Genomic DNA, 22,385 nt, shown 5'->3' on the forward strand with positions numbered 1-22,385 from the left:
GAAGCTCCCATTGCCCTTCCACCTGTGTGACCTGAGGTGCTTCTTCCTCCTCAAGGGTTGTCAGGGGTATCTGGCAATCTCCCAGTGGTGACTCCCTTTCTTTTCCTGAACTTCCCAATCCCAGTTTATATCTCATCTTAGATCTTTTTTAAAGTCATGAACCTAAGTCTGCCCCTTTCACCCCGTCTCAGCCTGTGCAAGTCCTCAGTGGGTCTCCTTGTTGGATGACGTGATAGTTAATTTCACTTGTCAACTTGATTGGACTAAGGGATGGCCAGATAACTGGGAAAATGTTATTTTAGGGTGTGTCTGTGAGGGTGTTTCCAGAAAAGATTAGCATTTGAATACATGGAATAAAGAAGATCATCTTCATTAATGTGGGTGGGAATCGTCTAGTCACTTAGGGGCACAAATATAACAAAAAAGCAGAGTAAGGACAATTTCTCACTCTCTCTTCTTGAGCTAGGACATCTATCTTCTCCTGCCCTTGACACTGGAGTGCCTGGTTCTTAGACGTTTAAACTCCCAGCCACATGTAACAACAAAAACAATAAATAAACAAAAGGGCCCAAAACAATAAAAATATACAAAGACCAGTTGTTCCGTCTTCTAAAACCACTAAAGTGTGGAACTTCTGTTCCTGGGGTTCTCCAACGTGGAAGGATAATTTTGAGGCAAAAATGCCACAAGGTTCTGAACATTAACTGGAAGCTCTTCCAGTATCCATGGCATTTTGGGTGGTCCAGGCATGGGCATTGTAGTACATTTACTCTCTACCCAGGCACTGAATTCTGCTACCATCCTCTTGTCACCCCTCTAGTCATCATGGTAACCCCCAAATTATACCCTCCCATTTCTCAACATTTTAAATGCCCTGATAAATATAGGGGTGATGGGATCAAAGTTCCATACCTAAAGTGTTACCCCAAAAGTGTTTGGCTGCTGGTTTTTGATACCAGATTTTTTGAAATCTTCTGTTAATGCAAGCTAGAATGTTTTTTAAATAGCTCATATTTCACCAATGAAACATTATTTTTAATATCCCTTATGCTAATTAACAAGCTCAATATGCAGCTTCACATAATGGTATTTAAAGCAAGCACTTGTCTGAGTGTTTGTGGCAGGCGTTGGAGTTGGAGTAGGAGCTCCTGATTAGGGTCTTTCAAATGCTAACCAGCCACCTCTAGAATGTGGATTCCTGATTAGGGTACTTCACATATTAATTAACTCTTTCTAAGGTATAGATTACTTTTAATTTACACCTCCTATATCTCACTATCTATGCTAAAGTATGTTCATGTAAATTATAGATAAGGTACTATACCTCTGAAGAGAAACCTCTTGCATGGTGGGTATGGAAATTAGCACCCATTTTGAGAGTGATCCAGCAATATACGTAACAAAGCTGTAGAAAGTGCATTGTCTTTTACTTATAAATACAGTGGCTAGCTGTCCTGGTTTGCCAAAACTAGGGAGTTTTCCAAGACATGGGGCTTTCGGTGCAAGAACCAGGACAGTTCAATGCAAACTGAGACAGTTGGTCACTCTACCAGCAACTCTGTCTCTAAAAATCTACCTTAAGGTGGGGGTAGGAAAGGTTACTTCTAGGTGTTACTTATGAAAGTGCAAATTTGAATGCAATTTACAGATTTAGCAATGGGGATGTTCTAACACTGCTATGAAGAAATACCTAAGACTAGGTAATTTATAAAGAAAAGAGGTTTAATTGTCTCACAGTTCTGTAGGCCATACGGGAAGCATGATGCTGGCATCTACTTGGCATCTAGGGAGGCCTTAGGAAACTTACACTCATGGCAGAAGATGAAGAAGGAGCTGTCACTTCACAAGCCTGGAACAGGAGGAAGAGAAAGCAGAGGGGAGTGCTACATAGTTTTAAACAACCAGATCTTACAAGAACTCATTCTCATGAGAACAGCACCAAGGGGAAGGTGCTAAACGATTAAAGAGAAACCACCTCCATGGCCCAATCACCTTCCACCAGGCCCTACCTCCAACATTGGGGATTACAATTCAATATGACATTTGGGTAGGGACACAGATCAAACCCTATCAAGGGAATTTGTTGAATAAATTTTGGTATATCCATCTATGGAGTATTATAGTCCTAAAAAAACAATTAGTCTGCTTAGCCTTACATAATAAAGTACCACAGACTGTGTGACTTAAATAGCAGTGATTTACTTCTCTTAGTTCTGGAGGCTGGAAGTCCCAGATCAAGGTATGGCAGGGTTGACATCTAGTGAGAGCTCTATTACTGGGTTGCAGATGGCCATCTTCTTGCTATACCCTCACATGGCAGAAAAAGTGAACAAGCCGTCTGGGATCTCTTCTTATAAAGACGTGAATTCTTTGGAATCAGGGCCCCACCCTTATAAACTCATTTAACCTTAATTACTTCCTTTCTCCAATACAGTTACATTGTGGGTTAGAGATTCAACATATGAAATTCATATTTGTAGAAAGGAAAGATGTTCACAATGTATTTTTTTTTTTTTTTTTTTTGAGACGGAGTTTCACTCTTGTTACCCAGGCCGGAGTGCAATGGCGCGATCTCGGCTCACCGCAACCTCCGCCTCCTGGGTTCAGGCAATTCTCCAGCCTCAACCTCCTGAGTAGCTGAGATTACAGGCACGCGCCACCATGCCCAGCTAATGTTTTGTATCTTTAGTAGAGACAGGGTTTCACCATGTTGACCAGGATGGTCTCGATCTCTTGACCTCGTGATCCACCCACCTCGGCCTCCCAAAGTACTGGGATTACAGGCGTGAGCCACCGCGCCCGGCCACAATGTATTGTTAATGGAAGCCACAAAACAGTGTATATAGTACGATTCATATTTTGTCTAAAAAGGCAAATAATATGTGTTCATAGAAAGACTGAAAGGCTATACCGAATGTTAACAATGGAAATTAAGGTAATTTTAAGTTTCTTTATACTTTCTATACTTTTCTGTTTTCCAAAATTTACAAAACCTTAATATACAATAATTTTTAAATAGGAAAATTGTATTTTGAAAATATAGTGTCTGGTTAGATCACTGCCCTACCAGGGTATGATACAAAAATGGGTTCTAGATTTTTGGTAAGTGAGAAAGAACAAATGCAGAGAGAGTCTGTAGAATTTGTGTAAACCTGAGTTGAATATTCCCTTTATAATTTGGCAAATTGAGCCTTGCTCTTTATGGGGTTAGTGGTTAAACATGTAGTATCTAGAAACGACAGTTATGGTTTGAATCCCAGCCCTGCTGCTTGCTGGCTGGCTGTCCTTGGGCAAGTTTCTCTGTCTCAGTTGTGTGCAAGATAGGAAGAACAAGAATGCCTATCCCATTGGCTTGTTATAAGGTTAGAGTGAGTCATTATGTAAAAGACCTTACAACAGTGCCTAGCACAGAAAAAGGTGCTCAATAAATTAGCAATTGTCGTTATTGTTATTATTATCTTTCTTCTAAGAGTGCTTTGCTTTTTGCATTATGGCTTTGAACAGCATACCCCCTGATCTCTGGGAGCAGCTTCTTAATTATTTTTAGGGTTGCTAAATTTAGCAAATGAATATACAAGACACCCAAGTAAATCAGTACGTCCCAAATACTGCTGAAGGCATACTTACACTAACAGATTATTCATTATTTACCTGAAATTCAAATTTAATTGGGTGCCCTGTATTTTTATCTGGCAATCTTTATTATTGTAGATATGACAACATTGAAAAGGAACCCAACAATGAAGCTTTCTTACTCAGATCTATCTAAGCTGAGCCTGCCCCTGCTGCTGGTGTTACCTTTATAGTAAGGAATATGTGAAATGAATTCTAGGTAGGTCCTAGCTTGGCACCTGGCATGTGATGTGATTGCATGAAAATCAGACAAGAGAGCCTGTCTTTTACTAGCCATGTGACTTTGGGAAAAATTGCATGATCTCTTTAAGCTTCAATGTCCTGATTTGCAAAATGGGGCTAATAATAAGACTGGCTTTGTTGTGAGAATTGAATAAAATGAGCTAATACATTTAGTAGGGCATAATGTAAAATGTTTGGCATATAGATTAGGTATTCAGCTAATGATGGCTATCATTATCACTACTAATTCAAAACCAAACAATACATGAATAAAATTGATGTTAGAGTCTTTACCTTTTCGTCTTTTTCACAGAGTTTGTAAGGCACAAAATGAGGCAGCCACTACACCTTCCCCCAAGAGTTTCACAGTGGCAAGTATCAGACTGCAAAAGACAAAGTTCTATCAGATTCTTTCTACTGATGCCAGAGAATCCCATCTGCAAGAGAGAAGACCTTAGAAATGTTCAGCAAAGCATATGGAGAATCCTTGAGCCAAATTCACCCATCCAAGGAGCTCATGTCTCTCTGCCATGCATAGTCACCGGCTGGAATCAGTCTGTGAGAATCATGGCTGTGATGGGGTAAATGTGAGCATGGATTTCAGAGTGCAGTAGCAGGACTGTTGTCAACCCCAGTCCTTGCAGTGCAGAAGTGAGAGATAACATTCTCATGGCTGCCACAGCTGTATATCCTCATGGCTTTTCTTACCTGGATAAATGGTAAAAACAAACAACAACAACAACAAAAAACAGGGAAATGGTCTCCACTTCCAAAATTAAGATCTGACACGAGTGCATTTAATTTGCATGGCAAACTCTAGCTACAAGTGAGCCAAGGAATTGCAATTCCCCTTTCCATCTCCCTCTAACCCCCCACCCCCAACAACAGAAGGCATGCGGGAAGTGGAAATGAATGCTGGGTGTGTTGGGTGCTGCTTGACCTCAGAGTATCATGAAGGTGAGAGTGTCGTAGCTGGGACCAATAATTGACTTCTGAGAGACCCAACATCACTCCTGGGATCAAAAGTGAGTTCTCTAACCCTGTTCTCGGGGACTCAGCCTTATCCTTCTTGTCTCTATCCTGTGTGTTTGAGACCCAGCCTTGATTCTTCTTTCTCTGGCATTTACCCTCTTTCTCCCTAGGGGCCAGTATCTTCGCTGACCTCATTCTAGAGTTTGTGACTTGGCTGTTGGTTGTCAGACATCTCAGGGCTGCCAGCCTGAGTTACTAAGCATTGCTTCTCCTGGATTCAGGAGAATTGTCTTTGTGCCCTACTGGCAAACAATTTTCCTCTGCTTTTTGAAGTCTGCTCTTTGCCTATCAGACTGTACTTTTTCTTATCACCTGGAGCTTATCTGCTGTGGTCTCCCCTGACATCCCTTGTGAGCTTGATTCAATTTGTCACCCCCATGGTTTTCCCAATCTTGCTATGGTTAAGAGCTATAAAATGGGGAAAAAAAGTCTTCATAGAACAAATCCAGGCTATGGGAATTTGAAACCATGAAGCGTGAGCTCAGCTGTAGCCTGAGTACTCCTGGGTACTGGGAGCAATAATAGCATCTCAGCTCCAGGTTCACACTGTCAGCCAATCACTTTGCATATTAAACTGCTACTGAACTCTTAAGGACCAGCAGATACACCATTTGTTAAAATCACAATGCATCCCTTCTGCTGGCAAAGATGGAACTGTAATTTTCCCCTGCTCTCAAAATAAATACTTTGATGGTTCTGAAAAATTTTAGCAATTAGCTTGTACCATCACCTCTAATTAGCCACTGGCAAACACAATTGAGATAATAAAGCTTACCGAGGGAGAAGCATGAATAAACACCAGATTCTAAATCTACTGAGGAAGTGACCCTGATGAATCATTTAATAGTCACTGTAATGTAATTTTGCAGGTTTGTTGTACACACACCACAGAGAACATATTAAGTGGGTCTGAGCCATAAGAGAGTCTTAATGATTAATTTGCCATATGCTCCTGAAAAATCTCATTTTTTGGAGAAACAATACATATCTACTGTTTTTCTTATTAATAAAACCACCAAGAAAATAAAACCACTTTTCTTTCCATCTTACTAATGACTGCCTCTAACTTGCATAGATAACCAGGGATTGGTCTTTTAAAAAAGTTGTATCTAAATTCTCATGGAAGCTAGTAGAAAACAGCCATTTACTCTCCTATTAGGTGTTTGACTTCAATTGTTGGCAATTGCTTTTTAATAATTTTTATTGGCTGTTCCATAGTGACATCATGGGGAAAATAATTATTATTCTTTTTTATTCACAGAAGAAACACCACTCTGGGGCAAACGCCTGAGACCACAGCACGAGGGAGTCTAGATGAGAACCCAGCTTTCAGATTCCTGTGTCTCACATGGAAAAACCTAAACTAAAAATCACCACTCTGAATGGCAAAAAGCGACCATAAGTAGAGAGCCCTGTATCAGAGCAAGACCTTCACCTCTTTGAAACTCAGTTTCAAGGTTTGTAAAATGGGCTCAACATGAGATATTGTTGTAAGGATTCAACAAAATTGTGGATATAGAAGGGCTTTTGGGGTTGGACATACCTAATGGATTTCAGTGTCAGTGGAGGGCATACCTAGCTTTTCCTTGTCCTCTTCTACAAGATGGATGTTTGCCCTGCCTTCTGGCAGGTCAACTAGGGAGATTGGATCTTCCTTTAAGCAAGCCATTGCCTGTGAGTGTCTGTTGCTGGAGACGTAGCTGGTCCCAGTGAGGATTCAGCTGCCTTTCTCCATGTGGCTCATATACCACAGTTCAGCAAAGGCATGTTAGCTCCCATTGAAAGTTCAAGCAGGTTTTTACTACAGGGGCTCTGATGGTTACTTTAAAATCTTACAGAGCAGGGGGCAGAGCTAGGTGGGTTTGGAGAACAGGTCTCAGCCTAGGTTATATAGCTCCTTCCTATCACAAAAGGGACAAGGCCTTGCTGCTTGTGGTGGGGGTGGTGAGTATGGGGGTGTGCTCACATAAGGCTGTCCAAGTCTGGTGGACCTACATCCACTTCCTCCCTTTAACTCATCACCTGCTGTTCCCCTTGTTTCCTTCTTTGTATCACCCCTGCTTTTTATCAGTCCCTTCTCCATCTCTTTTAGTGTCTGGCAAATTTTGCATGGTCCTAATAATTTAAGCCAGTACCTTATACCATCACCTCTAATTGGCCACTGGCAAACACAGTTGAGGTTATGTCGATGGTGAGAGTCTCTCCTAGTCTATACAGTGCCTCTATGCAAATCAGTAAAAGGAACCCCCTTTGAATGGGCACACAGTATAGGAAGTGAGCAGCATCTTTGTGGGAAGAAAAAAATTGCTTGTTTTTCCCAGTGGATGCAGTGCTGATCAGGCATATGGTTTGACCTGTAGAGAGAAAGCTGGATTTTAGTATCCTCTCCTGATTAGCCAAGGGATTAGGCATTATACAAATAAGACAACCACATGTGGAGAAAAGCTGTCAATGGCTTTTCTCCTCATATACACCTGGGACTAAGGGAAGGTGGGCTCTTTGGCATAGCAGGGGTCTCTCTTTGCTCCTTGCAACACATAAGAGAAGAAAATGGATTGAGATTATTTTAATGGATGTGTAGTGAATTAAATTGTAGCTCCCAAAAGATATGTCTAAGTTCTAACCCTCAGAACCTGTGAATGTGGCCTTTTTTGGAAAAAGGGTCTTTGTAGATGTGACTAACTAAAGGATCTTGAGATGAGATCATCTTGGATTACCTCAGTTGGTCCTAAATCCAGTGATAAATACTTATTTTAAATTGTCAGACAATAATTATACACATATTTATGGGGTACAGAGTGATTTGATACACATATACAATGTCTAATTATCAAATTATGAAAATCAGCATATTCATCACCTGAAACATTTATCATTTCTGTGTACTGAGAACATTCAAAATCCCCTCCTCTGTGTGAAAATATACATTATAAACTGTAGTTACCTTACAGTGCTGTAGAACACTAGAACTTATTCCTCCTATGTAGCTGTAATTTTGTATCCATTACCAACCTCTCACTAGACCCCTTCCCAATTTCCCCATCCTGCTACCCTTCCCAGCCTCTAGTAACTATGATCTACTGTCTACTTCTATTAACTCAACCCTTCTTATCTCCCACGTATAAGCAAGATCATGCTATAATTGTCTTTCTGTGCCTGGCTGACTTAACACAATAACCTCTGGTTCCATGCAGGTTGCTGCAAATGACATGAACTCATTCTTTTTAATGGCTAAAGAGTATTCCATTGTGTGTGTATATACCACATTTTCTTTATCCATTCGTTTGTTGATAGTCACGTAGATTGATTCTATATTGTGGCTATTGTGAATAATACTGCAATAAACATGGGAGTGCAGGTTTCTCTTCCTTTAGATAATATCCAGCAGTGGGGTTGCTGGATCATGTGAAAGTTCTGTTTTTAGTTTTGAGGAACCTCCATACTGTTTTCCATAATGGCTATTCTAATTTATATTCCCATCAACAGTGTGTAAGAATTCCCTTTTCTCTACATTCTCAGCAGCACTTGTTATTTTTTTTTGTCTCTCTTTTTGAGATTGGATCTCACTATGTTGCCCAGGCTGATCTCAGATTCCTTGACTCACATAATCCTCCTGCCTCAGCCTCCCAAGTAGCTGAGACACTAGGCATGAGCCACACACTCAGCTTATTTTTAGTCTTTTTGATAATAATTCTAACTAGGGTTAGATGATACCTCACTTTAGTTTTGATTTGCATTTCCCTGATGATTACTGATGTTGAGTATTTTTTCACATACTTGGCCATTTTTATGTCTTATTTTGAAAAATGTCGATTTGGATCCTTTCCTCATTTTTAAATTGTATTATTTGTTTTGTTGTCATTGGGATGTTTAAGTTCCTTGTATATTCTTAGATACTAATCCCTTGTTGGATGGATATTGCAAATATTATCTCCCATTTTTACAGGTTGTCTCCTCACTGTTAATTGTTTCCTTTGCTGTGCAAAAGCTTTTTATTTTGGTATAATCACATTGGTCTCTTTTTGCTTTCATTTCCTGTGCTTTTGGAGTCTTACTCATAAAATCTTTTTCCCAGAATAATGTACTAAAGCATATCCTTTGTTTTCTTTCAGTAGTTTTATAGTTTTGGGTCTTACATTTATGTCTTTAACCCATTTTGAGTTCATTTTTTATAGATGGTGAGGGGTATGGGTTCAGCATTCTTTTGCATATGGATAACTAGTTTTCCTAGCACCATTTATTAAAAAGGCTGTTCTTTCCCCAGTGTATGCTGTTAGCACCTTGGTTGAAAATCAGTTGGTTCTAAATACATGTGTTGACTTCTGGGGCCTCTATTTTGTTCCATTGGTCTATGTGTCTGGTTTTATGCCAGGGCCATGTTGTTTTTGTAGTATAGCTTTATAGTATATATCGAAGTCAGATGGTATGATGCCTCTAGCTTTGCTCTTTTTGCATAGAATTGCTTTGGCTATTTGGGCTCTTTTGTGGTTCCATATGAATTTTAGAATTGTTGTTTAAATTACTGTGAAGAATGTTGATGGTATTTTAATGGGGATTGCATAAAATCTGTAGATATCTTTGCATAGTGTGGTCATTGTAACAATATTAATTCTTGCAACCCATGAACATGATATGTCTTCACTTTTTGTATCCTTCTCAATCTCTTTCATCAATGTTTTGTAGTTTTCATTGTTGAGACCTTTCACCTTCTTGCTTAAATCTATTTCTAGATATTATTTTTTGGTAGCTACTAAAAATGAAATTGCTTTTTGATTTTTTAAGATAGTCTGTTATTGGAGTATAGATATGCAACTGATTTTTGCATCAATTTTGTATCCTGGAAATTTACTGAATTTATAAATTCTAAGAGATTTTTGGTGGAGTCTTTAGGTTTTTCTACATATAAGGGCACATCACCTGCAAACAGGGACAATTTGGCTTCCTCTTTTCCAATCTGAATGTGCATTATTTCTTTCACTTGCCTAATGGCTGTGGCTAGGACTTCCAGTACTATGTTGAATAAGAGTAGTGAAAATGGGCTTTTTTTTTTTTTTTTTTAATTGTTCCAGTTCTGAGAAGAGAGAAACTTGCAACTTTCTCCCATTTAGAATGATGTTTGCTGTGGATTTGTCATATATAGCCTTTATTTTTTTGAGGTATGTTTCTTCTATATCTAATTTGTTGCATCTTTGAATCATGAAGGGATATTGAATTTTATCAAATGAATTTTCTGCACTTATTGAGATAATCATATGGTTTTTGTCCTTCATTCTGTAGATGTAATGTATCATATTTATTGATTTGTGTATGCTAAACCATCCTTGTATCCCTGACTTGAATCTCAGAACTGGATTTAATTTCAATGTTTGTTCATCATAGTCTTTAATGATTCTTTATATTTCTGTAGTATCAGCTGTAATGTCTCCTTTATCATTTTAAAATTTTATTTATCTAGAACATCTCTTTTTCTTAGCTCATCCTGCTAATGGTTTGTTGATTTTATCTTTTTGAAAAATCAACTTTCCATTTTGTTTACCTTTTGTATTTTTTGTCTCTGTTTTATTTAGTTCTGCATTAGGTTATTTATTTGAAATCTTTCTACTTTTCTGCTGCAGGCATTTATTGCTATAAACCTAGCACTGTTTTTGCTGTATCTTACTAATTTTCATATGTTGTGTTCCTATTTTTGTTTCAAACATTTTTTGGATTCCCTTCTTAATTTTTTCATTGACCCATTGGTTGTTCAGGAGCATGTTGCTTAATTTCCATGTATTTATACAGTTTCCAAAGTTCCTCTGGTTATTAATTTCTATTTATTCCATTGTGATCTCAAAAAATACTCGATATAATATCAGTTTTTAAAAATGTGTTGAGATTTGTTTTGTAGCTTAACATATGGTCTATCCTAAAGAATGTTTCATATGCTGATGAGAAAAATGTGTATTTTGCAGCTGTTGGATAAAATGTTCTATAAATGTTTGTTAGGTCCAGTTGGTCTATAATGCAGTTTAAGTTCAATGTTTCTTTGTTGATATTCTGTGCAGATGATCTGTCCAATGCTAACAGGGTGCACTGAAGTTTCCAATTCTTGTGTATAGGAGTTTATCTCTCCCTTTAGCTCTAATAATACTTGCTTTATATATCTGAGTGCCCTGGTAGTGGGTATACATATATTTACAATTGTCATATTCTCTTGTTGAATTGATCTCTTTATCATTATAAATGACCTTTTTTGTTTCTTTATGTTTTTTTTTTTTAGGCTTAAAGTCTATTTTATCTAATATAAATATGGCCTCTTTTGCTGGCTTTTCATTTATGTTGCTTGGAATATCTTTTTCCATCCCTTCACCTTCAGCCTATGTTTGCCTTTACTGGCGAAGTGAGTTTCTTGTAGGCAGCACATAATTGGGTCTTTTGTTTTTTTAAATCTATTCAGCCAATGTATAACTGTGTGTATGTGTGTGTGTATATATATATATGTATATATATATATATATATACATATATATATATATTTTTTTCTTGACACAAGGGTGGCCATGAATATATCTTTTAATTGAGGAATTTAAAACCATTTACATTCAAGGTTATTATTGATAGGTGAGGACCTATTCTTGTCATTTTGTTAATTGTTTTCTGGTTGTTTTATATATCCTTTGTTCTTTTTTTCCTCTTTTATTGTTTATTTCTGCCGTGTGGTGGTTTTCTGTAGTGGTATCATTTTATTTCTTTCTCTTTATCATTTGTTTATCTGTTCCACCAGTGGGTTTTATAGTTTTTTGTGTTTTTATTTTTATCTTAACCACTTAACCACCAGGGAGTCATACATTTTCATGATGATAGCAACTGCTCTTTCACTTCCAGATACACAACTCTCTTACCATGTCTTTTCTTCAGACATGGTCTCACTCTTTCACCCAGTCTGGATTGCAGTGGCATGATCATGGCTCACTGCAGCCTTAACCTCCTGGGCTAAAATGATCCTCCCACTTTAGCCTCCTGAGTAACTGGGACCACAGGTACACACTATCACAGCTGGCTCATTAATTTTTTTTTTTTTTTTTTGGTAGAGATGGGGATCTCATTTTGTTGCCCAGGACAGCCTCAAACTCTTGGGGTCAGGCAGTACTATTGCCTTGGCCTCCCAAAGTGCTAGGATTACAGGCATGATCCTTCTTGCCCAGCTTTTACACATTTCTTATATGACGAGACTAATGGTGATCATTTCCTTCAGTTTTCAGTTTTAGCTTGATTTTCTGAAATACTTTATTTCTCCTTTATGTATGAAGAATAGTTTTGTTGGGTGTAGTATTCTTGGATGATAGGTTTTTTTCTTTCTTTTTTTAAATCCAGCACTTGGAACACATCATTTTACTCTTTTTTGACCTGTAAGGTTTCTGCTGAGAAACTTGCTGTTCGTCTGATGGGGGCTACCCTGTATGTGACTTGATGCTTCTCTATTGCTTTTTAGCTGTTTTTATAATTCTCTGTCTTTAACTTTTGACAGTTTGTCTATAATATGCCTTGAGGGGATCTTTTTGGGTTGAATCTATTTAGGAATCTTTTGAGCTTTCTGTATCTGTATGTCCTGATATTTCCCAATACTTGGAAAATTTTCAGGTATTATTTTATTAAGTAGGTTTTCTATGTGTTTTCTCATGTCTTCTCCTTAAAATCCCCTGAACTTTTTTTTCTTTCTTTCTCTCCTTTCCTTTTTCCTTTCCTTTCCTTCTCTTTCTCTTTCTTTTTTTTTTTCTTAATAGCATATCATATGTCCTGTAGTCTTTCTTCATTCTTTTTATTCTTTATTTTTTTCTGATTATGTTATTTCAAAAGACCTGTCTTCAAGTTCAGAAATTTTGCCTTTAACTTCATCCAGTCTACTGTTGAAGCTGTCAACTATATTTTTAATTTTAGTCATTAACTTCTTCAATTCTAGAGTTTTTCTAGTGTTTTTGTTTGGCTCATTTTTAAATGATATTTATCTCTATTGAATTTAAAATTTAGATCATGACTTGTTTTTCTGATTTTGTTCAATTGTCTATCTGGGTTCTCTTGTATCTCACTGAGTTTCCTTAAGGTCATTATTTTGAATTCCTTTCTAGGCATTCATTGAGTTCCTTTTCTTTGTGGTCTGTTACAGGAGAACTATTGTGTTTCTTTAGAGATATCATGCTTCCTTGGTTTTTCATGTTTTCTGTGTTCCTATGTTAATATCTGACAATTGGTGGAAATTTTTCTTCTTCCAATATTATGGAGTAGCTTTTGTAGGGAAAGACCTTTTCCTGTAGATGTTTCCTATAGCATTGATTGGGTAGGGTGCTTTGGCTTTGGTTCTGGGTGGGTGAAGTAGTATAGTCTCTGTATAATTTCTTTGGCTATAATCAATGTCAGCAGTGTCTTCAAGTGGCTCAGCAGCCTAGGCTGTGGTTGTTTGTGGAAGCTATGCTATGACTTTGGTGGGGATAGGAACACTGGGCAGGCCAGCCCTTGAGCCCATGGGGTTTCCCTGTTGAAGATGACATGGTTACCACCAGCAGCAGACCCTCGGCAGGCCAGTCCTTGGGCTCCTGGGGTACATGGGTGCTTGGCACCTTTGACGCTGGAGAGAGCAGGGTTGGTGGCAGTGGGCCTTGGGTAAATGGCTCTCAGGCTCTGGAGAGTGCATGCATCTGCTCCCTCTCTCCTGAGGGCAGCCTCCTCACCTGTGCTGGACTGCCTGTTCCCCATGACATAGGGTACTGCATGGGGTCTGTTACCAAAAATATAGCTGTACTGCTAGTTTCAGCTGGTCTTTTGACTCTCCTGCTCTCTGGGTAAATGTGGTGGTATATCCGTGGAGCTCCCGGGATGGAGAAGTGCAGAAGACTATTAATCCTCAGGGCAGGATGCACTCTGGTGGTGGCTCTGCTCTCAAAACTGTACTGTGCTGCAACAGCCTGCGTTCTGGGGAGTAGGGAGTGATTCTGTGTGAATTTGGTTTCTGGAATAATGCAGTCATGTGGATTCCAGGCAGCTTCCTACACTGGGCTTAAGGCCTGTGAAAGTGGTGGGTAAAGTAAGGGTAACTAAGACTGTGGGCATGTAAAGTGGGAATGTGGACTGCTGGAGATTTCCTGCTTACCTTTCCCTCACATTGGGAGTCCCTTTTGGCTCTGAGCTGATACTGGCTGGGTGCTGTACTTCCCTCTAAATGTTGCTGTCCTGAGTTTCTCTCCCAAAAGGTATTTGTCACTTCCTTGCTGAATTCTGGTATTCTCCTTTGGACATTTTATTTGACACATGGTTATCTATTTGTTGTTTTCATCCTTCCTTGTGGAGGTGAGTGCAGAGCACCTCAAGTAAGCAATCTGGATGACATCTCTCTATATTTGATGTTTCACCTTTAAGTGTGAAAGTGATATGCATTCAGTACACTCCTCAACTTGCAATGATATGCATGCAGTAGGCTCCTCAACTTGCAATGAGTTTATGACAGATGTCTTTATAAGAGTCAGGCAGACGGAGATTAGACAAACTGAATAGGACATATAAAGAAACATGGGGAAGAAGGTCATGCAAAGATTGGGGCAGAAATTGGAGCTGATGCAGCTACAAGTCAAAGAATGCCAAGTGACGACAGTAGCCAGGAGAAGGCAAGGAACAGAATCTCCCTGGAGCTTCCAGAGGGAGTGTAGTTCTGCGGACATTTTGATTTTAGACTTCTGCCCTCCAGAACTGTGAGAGAATAAATTTCTGTTATTTTAAGCCATGTAGATTGTGGTAATTTGTTACAGCAGCCTTAGAAACTTATCCAGGCATGGGAACCAAGGAGAGGCTCGACAGGGTTTTTTCTTTTTGAGTTGTAACTGGTTCTTTCCTGCAGTATCTAAAATCAAGCTCATTTTATCCTGCGTGGACATCTTCCCTTCCTTCTGGCCCCAAAGTGTCCTTAGCTTTACAAGGGAAATTATTTCTCCTTTAACATAACTATCTTGAAAACTCACATTTCTTTTATTACACCAAAAGAAAACACCCCAGAATAAGCATAACTTCTGCCTTCTTCAATTTGATACAAGAAATTAATATTTCTCCTATTAACATGCACTTATGAACTCACACCACAGCCTTATTTTGCTAAGAGAGCTTTTCTTTATCCCTGGCCTAAGTTATATGCAAACCATTTTCCTTTAACTTGCCCTTGCAGTGAAGGAGAGGAATCTCAACCTACTCTTCTACAGGTTTTAGGAGCTTACAATCCATTATTTCCCCCCACCAGGCTGTGGGCTGGACAAGAACCTGCTCTGTGCCCTGTTAATCTTGATATCATCCAGTATACATGTGGCATGTAGCAAATGCTCAGGAAGTGTTTGTTAATCAAGGTGACCAAGTGTCCTGGTTTTCCCAGGACAGAAATTTTTCTCAGGAAATTAGGCTCTCAGGATTAAACTGGAACAGACTTGGGCAAATCTGGCAGTTGGTCACCCTCATTAACTGAACTGGACCCCACTGTTCTTAGTGACACCCAAGCTTAATATGAAGTTGAGAAAGTTGCCTAATACAAAGTTATGTGGTCTTTGTCCCCACTCTGCCTTCTTTCTGGGTTTCCAAGTTTCTCAGAGTTCTTCCTTCCCCAGGAGTCTCCTCATTGGGCTAGCATTGTTACTTGGGTGCTAGTTCCGCCTGGGTACCAGTGGCTCTCTGCTTAATGCTCCCCATATGTAATTCAATTTCTCCTGCCACGTGGCTATTTTTTTCTCTGAATTATTTACTAGCTGATTTTTCTCCTCCTGCTCCAGAAATATTGAAGTTCTCCAGCATTCTGTACCAATTACTTCCAGATAGCTCAGGGATGACTTCAGGATTGAGATTAACAAAACCTAGAGCAGAGTACCTTGGATGTTATTGACTCCTTTTTCATTCCCAACATTTGATTTATCTACAAACTCTGCTGATTCCCTCGTCCTGAATAAATATTAAATCAGTTCCCTTCTCCCTCTCCTCATGGTTGCAGCCGTATGCCAGGACTTTACTATTTATTGCCTTTTACTGAGATTTCCCATTTCCATTCTTAACCTTTCCAATTTACCCTTTTCATTGCTTCACAGTGATTGTTCTAACATGCAAATATGACTGCATTCCTCCCTTGCTTAAACTATGACAATGGCTCTCGATGGTCCACAGAAAAAATTCTTAGACAGGCACATGAGATGCTTCCTGACCTGCCCTTGCTTAACAGTCTGGCTTTACACATCTCTCCTTGTCCATCTCAGACCCCACGTTCCGGCCTCAATGCACTCATCCTGCTCCCTTTACGAGACCCTTGGACTTACATGTTCCTTCCTCTGTCTCTGTTGCCTTTCCATCCTCCTCCCCCTGGCTACCTCCTGCCAGGCTTTCAGAACTCAGCTCAGAGGTTGCTTTCATGACCCTGTTAATTTGGGATGAGATGCTTCTTATGCCCTGTACCAGCAACGTGTGTTTGCTGCTCTCAGAGTAGGCACCAACCTGCTTATCTCCCTCTCTGGGAGCTGAGCAACCCAAGTGCAGGGAAATGTTTATTCACCTTTATCTTCTTTCTTCACAGCACTTGGCATAATGTAGGTGTCAATAGTGGGTTGACTAATGTCCCCCCAAACTTATGTCTATGCAGAACCTCATAACGTGACCTTATTTGAAAATAGGGTTTTGCAGATATAATTAGTTAAGGTCACGTTGAATTAGGACAGGCCCTAAATCCAACATGACTGTGTCCTTATTAGAAGAGGAAAGGATCAGAGGCACAGACATACATAGGGAGAAAGCCGTGTGATGTGATGGCAGAGACAGAGATTGGAGTGGCAGCAACAACCCAAGGAACACTAAGAATTGCTGCACCCACCAGAAGCTAAGAAGCCAGGAGAGAGGCAAGAAAAGATCCTTCCCTAGAGGTGTCAGAGGGAGCATGGCCCTTCTGACACCCTAATTTCAGACTTCTAGCCTCCAGAATGATCAGAGAATAAATTTCTGTTGTTGTAAGCCACTCATTTTGTGGTACTTTGCTTTGGTAGTTTGTTATAGGAAACTAATACAGTGCCCAACATATTTGGTTGACTCAGTGAATGATCCTACCCCTTTCCCACCTCCCCATAGCCATTGGGAAAGACCTTTGTCAACTCTGGGCTAGAATGTCCTGGTAGCCTTCTGACTGATCTCCCTGTGTTTATTAAATGGAACAGTGCCATGAGCTTATGACTCCAATGGATTCTGTGTTTGTTAGGCTGATTATCAGCTAATTTTTTTCTCATGACCCATGACAAGGTTAGCTGAATCCTGGTGCTGAAAAATGTCACCTCTGCCCCAAGTGAAGCTTTCATGCAAGGATCTACTGGGGCACCTAAAGGGACAATGATTCAGGATGTCATTGAGCTCACAGAGCAAGCTGCATGCCTGTTTTTGCACCTGCTTTGCTAATAAATGAAAGTCTGTATGGCAGATTTCTATCTGACACCTGCTTTCATTACAACATGCAGAGACCTACAGCCCTAAGACCTTTTACATCTACATAGTGAATGGCAAAATTGACTCAGGTCAGTTCTAACCAAGTAGGTCATGGAAAGAACTCTGGTTTCAGAACAAGACAAATTTGGGCTAAAATCCCAGCTCCACCACTGACTGCCTGAATCACCTATGATGTTGCTTCACAGGGTGGTAACAATGATCTATGCTTGCCTCCCCAGGTTATTGCTATAATTAAGTGAGATCAAGCATGTGAAAGGCTTCAGGTGCTGTAAATGCTTGCTGCTATTCAGTAAGTTGAACACAGTCACACAGCTAAGGGGGAAGGTGCTGTCTGGGGTCTCACCCTGGGGACAAGACTCCCCTGAAACAGAGGCAATGGCCTCTAATGAGGGACCTGAACATTAATTAGGAATCCAGGATATATGACTTTATGCATTTTCTCATACATTTTTTCCTTTTATTCTCATGAAAGCCTTTTACTTAAAAAAATTTTTATTCTCATTAAAAAAATATAGGAAATGAGGCTCAGAGGCAGGGTACTGCTCCCTGTATAGCACTTGTGAGCAGTGGTTCTCAACCTGGGCTGTACATGAGAATCCCCTGGGAGCTTTGAAAAATCCCCATGCCCTGGCCGCCTTTCACACCAATGAAACCAGAATGTCTGATGCTGGGGCCCTGGCTTCAGAACTTCAAAACCTCTTCAGGTGATTCCCAAATAAAGCCAAGTTTGAATATCTGTGCTCTAGAGTTCACAAATCCTTTCCCCCCAAAGGAAGTCGTCTGACTGATCTTTACACCCCTATAAGGACAGCAGAGTAGATTTCATTGTCCTCACTCTGATGATGGGAAAGCCAAGGCTTAGAGAAAATTCTAGAAAGGACTAAAGGACTTGAACTAGAACCAGATTTCTTGATTCCTCTTCACTGCTCTATCCCTGTGCTGAGGGGAGGTGCTATGCCACATCACTGACCTCTAGATTTCCCTTTCAGTATTTGCACCTGAGAGAAGGCTGCCTTGGGTCTTTGGAACAGTTTACCTCTATCTAGCCATCATGGGGTTCCGATGACCCTGTCCCCAGCCTCCACCACCTGGTCTCCCCTGGTAGCTCATGGGTTCTCCACAGCCCAGAGCAGAGGCCAGGGGGTTTTCCAGGCAGGCTTGTCAGATCCATTTCATTCCCACCTGTTTTTCCATCTGCCTTGTCATAGGGTGTGTGGTACAGGCTTGTCTCTGCCAAATGCTTTAGTGACTCTGGAACGGAGAAAGCAGCAGAAGCCCAGAGTGTTTATGCCATGGGAAAAGCTGGGCTTTTCCACAGATCATCCTTCTGCCCTGCCCCCAGGTTCTCATGCCCTACGTGATTCCCAGGGGGCCACCCAGCAATTAAGATACAGTTTTGGAGAGCAGAAGGCTCTGACAGCCCCACAAATCAGCCTCCATATCCCCACCCCCAACACACACACATCCCAGTCCCTCCCAGAACAATACTATCGAGTCATCTTGAGCAATGGCACCAGAAAATTCCAGCATAATGAAAGAAAACAGAGGCCTGTCTTTCTGGCTGCTGGTGCAATTTCAATAGAAAGCCCTTCTTAAGCAGGAAGAAGCAATTCTTCTGCTATGTCTGTAACAAAAGCTGACCTCTTCCTTGGCGGCATTGGGTAGGCCCAGAATCAAGCTGGGGTTATTTCCCCACCATCGCCATAGTCATAGCAACAGCTTTGATTAATGCGGTGGCCCATTAGAGGGATAATGTCAGCCCTAATCAGAAACGCCTCAAGTATCTCTCTTTGCATTTTGGTAAATGGCGTAATCACATTACGGCTGGATGTGTCTGGGAGCTGATTGCTGTCGCACAAGTCTGCCTGATTTTCCAGGTTAAGGGGTGTCATGGGGCCCGAGATGCAGCTAATTACCGTGCATTGTTAGGAGTGTTTGGAGAGAGGACTGAGGCCATGGAGGCCGCCAGGAATGTTCCTGCCCTATCCTTCCTTCCAAGTCCATAGGAGCGCCCTGGGCTGATGGTCTGTTTGCAAGGATGCCTGCCTGAAAAAGATTGCTGAGAATCAGAGTGGGGTGCTATTTGCTGTTGTTAAGCATAAGGGAAGCAGAGGCATGGTTGAAAAGAACAGGCAGGCAGCTGAGCTGGGCTTGGCTGTTCCTGCCCCTTGTCCATCAAGTTTGTGATGGACAGTCAGCTCTCTGTCATGCCATTGGGTTGGAAAACTGGCAGGAAGGCCCCACTTGGGCCTGGAGATAGGAAATGGCAGGGGTGACATGCACTGCAAAGGCACGTAATGAGTGTGGACTTGACTTGTCATAATAGCATTTGGCTGTTGGCAGGTTCTGCTTTGTCTGTTGAAGCTTCCTACTTGAGGGTAGATTCTTGCTGCACCCTGGGGAGAGAGACTTCTTCTTCCCTCCCCTTTACTAGCAGGGAAGCCAAGGAAAGGAGAGGTGACATGTCTCATCCCTGTACTCTCATCCTGAATCCATTCTAGGTTCCACTTCCCAAGAGATCCTTCCCACAAGAAAAGCTTCCTCTCTCTGCCTTCCAGCCTAGCTGCTTTTGTCTCTGTAAATCCATAGGTGACAGTAACAATAAATTGTCACCACCTATACTGAAAGATTAAGAAGAGGACCTGAGGAAATATGTGTTGAACCCCCAGAGGGTATTTTTAGATGCTCCTGGGAAGTTTTAAAAAAGGACTCATGCAGTTAACTATTCATGACTTTTTGAATGCAGGACAGAAATAGAAGGGCAGCACCTAGCTTCTTCTTCAAAGCTGGGGAGTAAATTCCTCTCAGAGACCTGAAACCACTCTGGGGCCATTCAATTTACTGTCTCTTGGATGACATTTAATATCTAGCATAACTAATATCTAGTTTTTATTTTTGGCCATGGCAACAGTTTTTCTTTTCGGTTTTGAAAATTATCTCAAGAGTAGCTGAGGAAATTGAGTCATGGTGTGAGAACTATCACAGAGTCACACGGTTGGTCTATGGCCAAGCCCTGATGGAAGCAAATCTCTTGCTATGTGGGCCAAGGTTCACTGCAGAAGGTTGAACTGAATGTCCCAGGGCAGGTTTGGGTGTGGAAAGTTCTTCAGGGAATACTCAGTCCAACAAATGGAGAAGTCACTGTGGTATCATGATCAACCAAGCTCCATCTGTGTCCTTTCCTGGCTCCTGGCCAACTTTCCACCTGGACAAGTCAATATTCTTCCCAAGAAGATGTTGGATTAGGCATGTTAGAGGACACAGGCTCACTGCCTGCCCTGAAACCTCACACACTTGTATTGTATTATGAGCACAACAGAATGAATTTGCAGGCTGGGTTGTACCTCAGGTCTGGGGGAAATTAGTAGAGTTTCCCCAATGGCTCCCCAAAGCCTTATGATGTCCTTCCCAGTAGCCAATACCTTGATCATCCCTTCCTTTAAACTTGGCCGATCAGGGACTTGGAAATCGAGGATGTAGGTAGGATCTGGCCCTGCATAGCCAATAGCTTTAAGCTAAACAAACCCACAAGAGACTGGTATTTGTCTGAACAGAAAACCACAGAGAAATGAATTAACACCATGGTCAGAGTTTCCATCTGGGCCTTGCTGGCGCCCTCACCACAGAGGCTGCCTGTGCCGGCTGCCCCACTGCCTGCTGGCTCAGCCTAGTGCAAGTGCCTGGGCAAATCCTGACAGAAGCGGGGTGTGTGTGAACATTCTCCCTCAGCCAGACTGTGGAGCTTCCCAAGCAGGGACTCAGCAGTCCAGCCTCTGCTACTGCCTCCTTCTGCCCCCTGTCTGTTTCTGGTGACAACCACACTCAGCACATGGCATGCCAGGGGCCAGTCCTCCATAGCCAAACAGCGTAATGGGCTGTATGGGTGTTCGTGATGCCCACTCCCACTGGACTCTCCAGTCTAGCAGTGCTGCCATTGTATACTTGGCTGGTCTGGCATCAACCACATTTGGAATCTGGCTCCATTGGACACTGCTCCCTGTCTAGTAGCACGGACTATAGTTGATTCTGTTTCTGTTGACAGCTATCTTCTCCAGTCCTAGCTCAGCTCTTATCCCTAGCCTCACGTAGAGTGTTCTCATTACCACCTTGCACAGTACATCATGCATAGTTTTACCACACAGATACATTCTAAGAAATGTGTCATTATGTGATTTCACTGTTGTGCCAACTTCCTAGAGCATACTTACACAAACCTAGATGATACAGCCTACTATACACCCAGGCTACATGGTTTAGCCTATTGCTTCTAGACTGCAAACCTGTATTGCATGCTACTGTACTGAACCCTGTAGGCAACTGTAATACAATGGTAAGTATGTACGTATCTTTATCTAGGCATAGAAAAAGTATAGTAAAAATGTGGTATAAAAAATAAAAAATGGCCTACCTATATAGGGAACTTACCATAAATGAAGTTTGCAAGACTGGAAGTTGCAACCAAAAATAAAAACTAGATATTACTTAGCCGAGTGGTGAGTGTGAAAGCCTAGGACATTACCATGCTGTTGTTGTTGTTGTTGAGACAGAGTCTTACTTTGTTGCCCAGGCTGCAGTGCACTGGCACAATCTCAGCTCACTGCAACCTCCAGCCCCTTGGGTTCAAGCAATTCTTGTGCCTTAGCCTCCTGAGTACCTGGGACCACAGGCATGCACCACCACTCCTGGATAATTTTTGTATTTTTAGTAGAGACAGTGTTTCACTTGTTGGCCAGGCTGATCTTGAACTCCTAGCCTCAGGTGATCATAACCTTGGCCTCCCAAAGTGCTGGGATTATAGGCATGAGCCAGGGTGCCTGGCTACTCTATACTTTTATGTGACTGGAAGCACAATAGGTTTGTTTACAGCAACATCACCACAAACATTTATGTAATGACATTACAACAGCTATGCCATCACTAGATAGGAATTTTTCAGCTCCATTATCATCTTATGGGACCACTGTTGTATACATAGTCCCTCATTGACTGAAATGTCCTTATGTGATGCATAGCTGTAG

Source organism: Cebus imitator, unplaced genomic scaffold (genome assembly GCF_001604975.1).
Source record: "Cebus imitator isolate Cc_AM_T3 unplaced genomic scaffold, Cebus_imitator-1.0 Scaffold244, whole genome shotgun sequence".
NCBI classification, from domain to species: Eukaryota; Metazoa; Chordata; class Mammalia; order Primates; family Cebidae; genus Cebus; species Cebus imitator.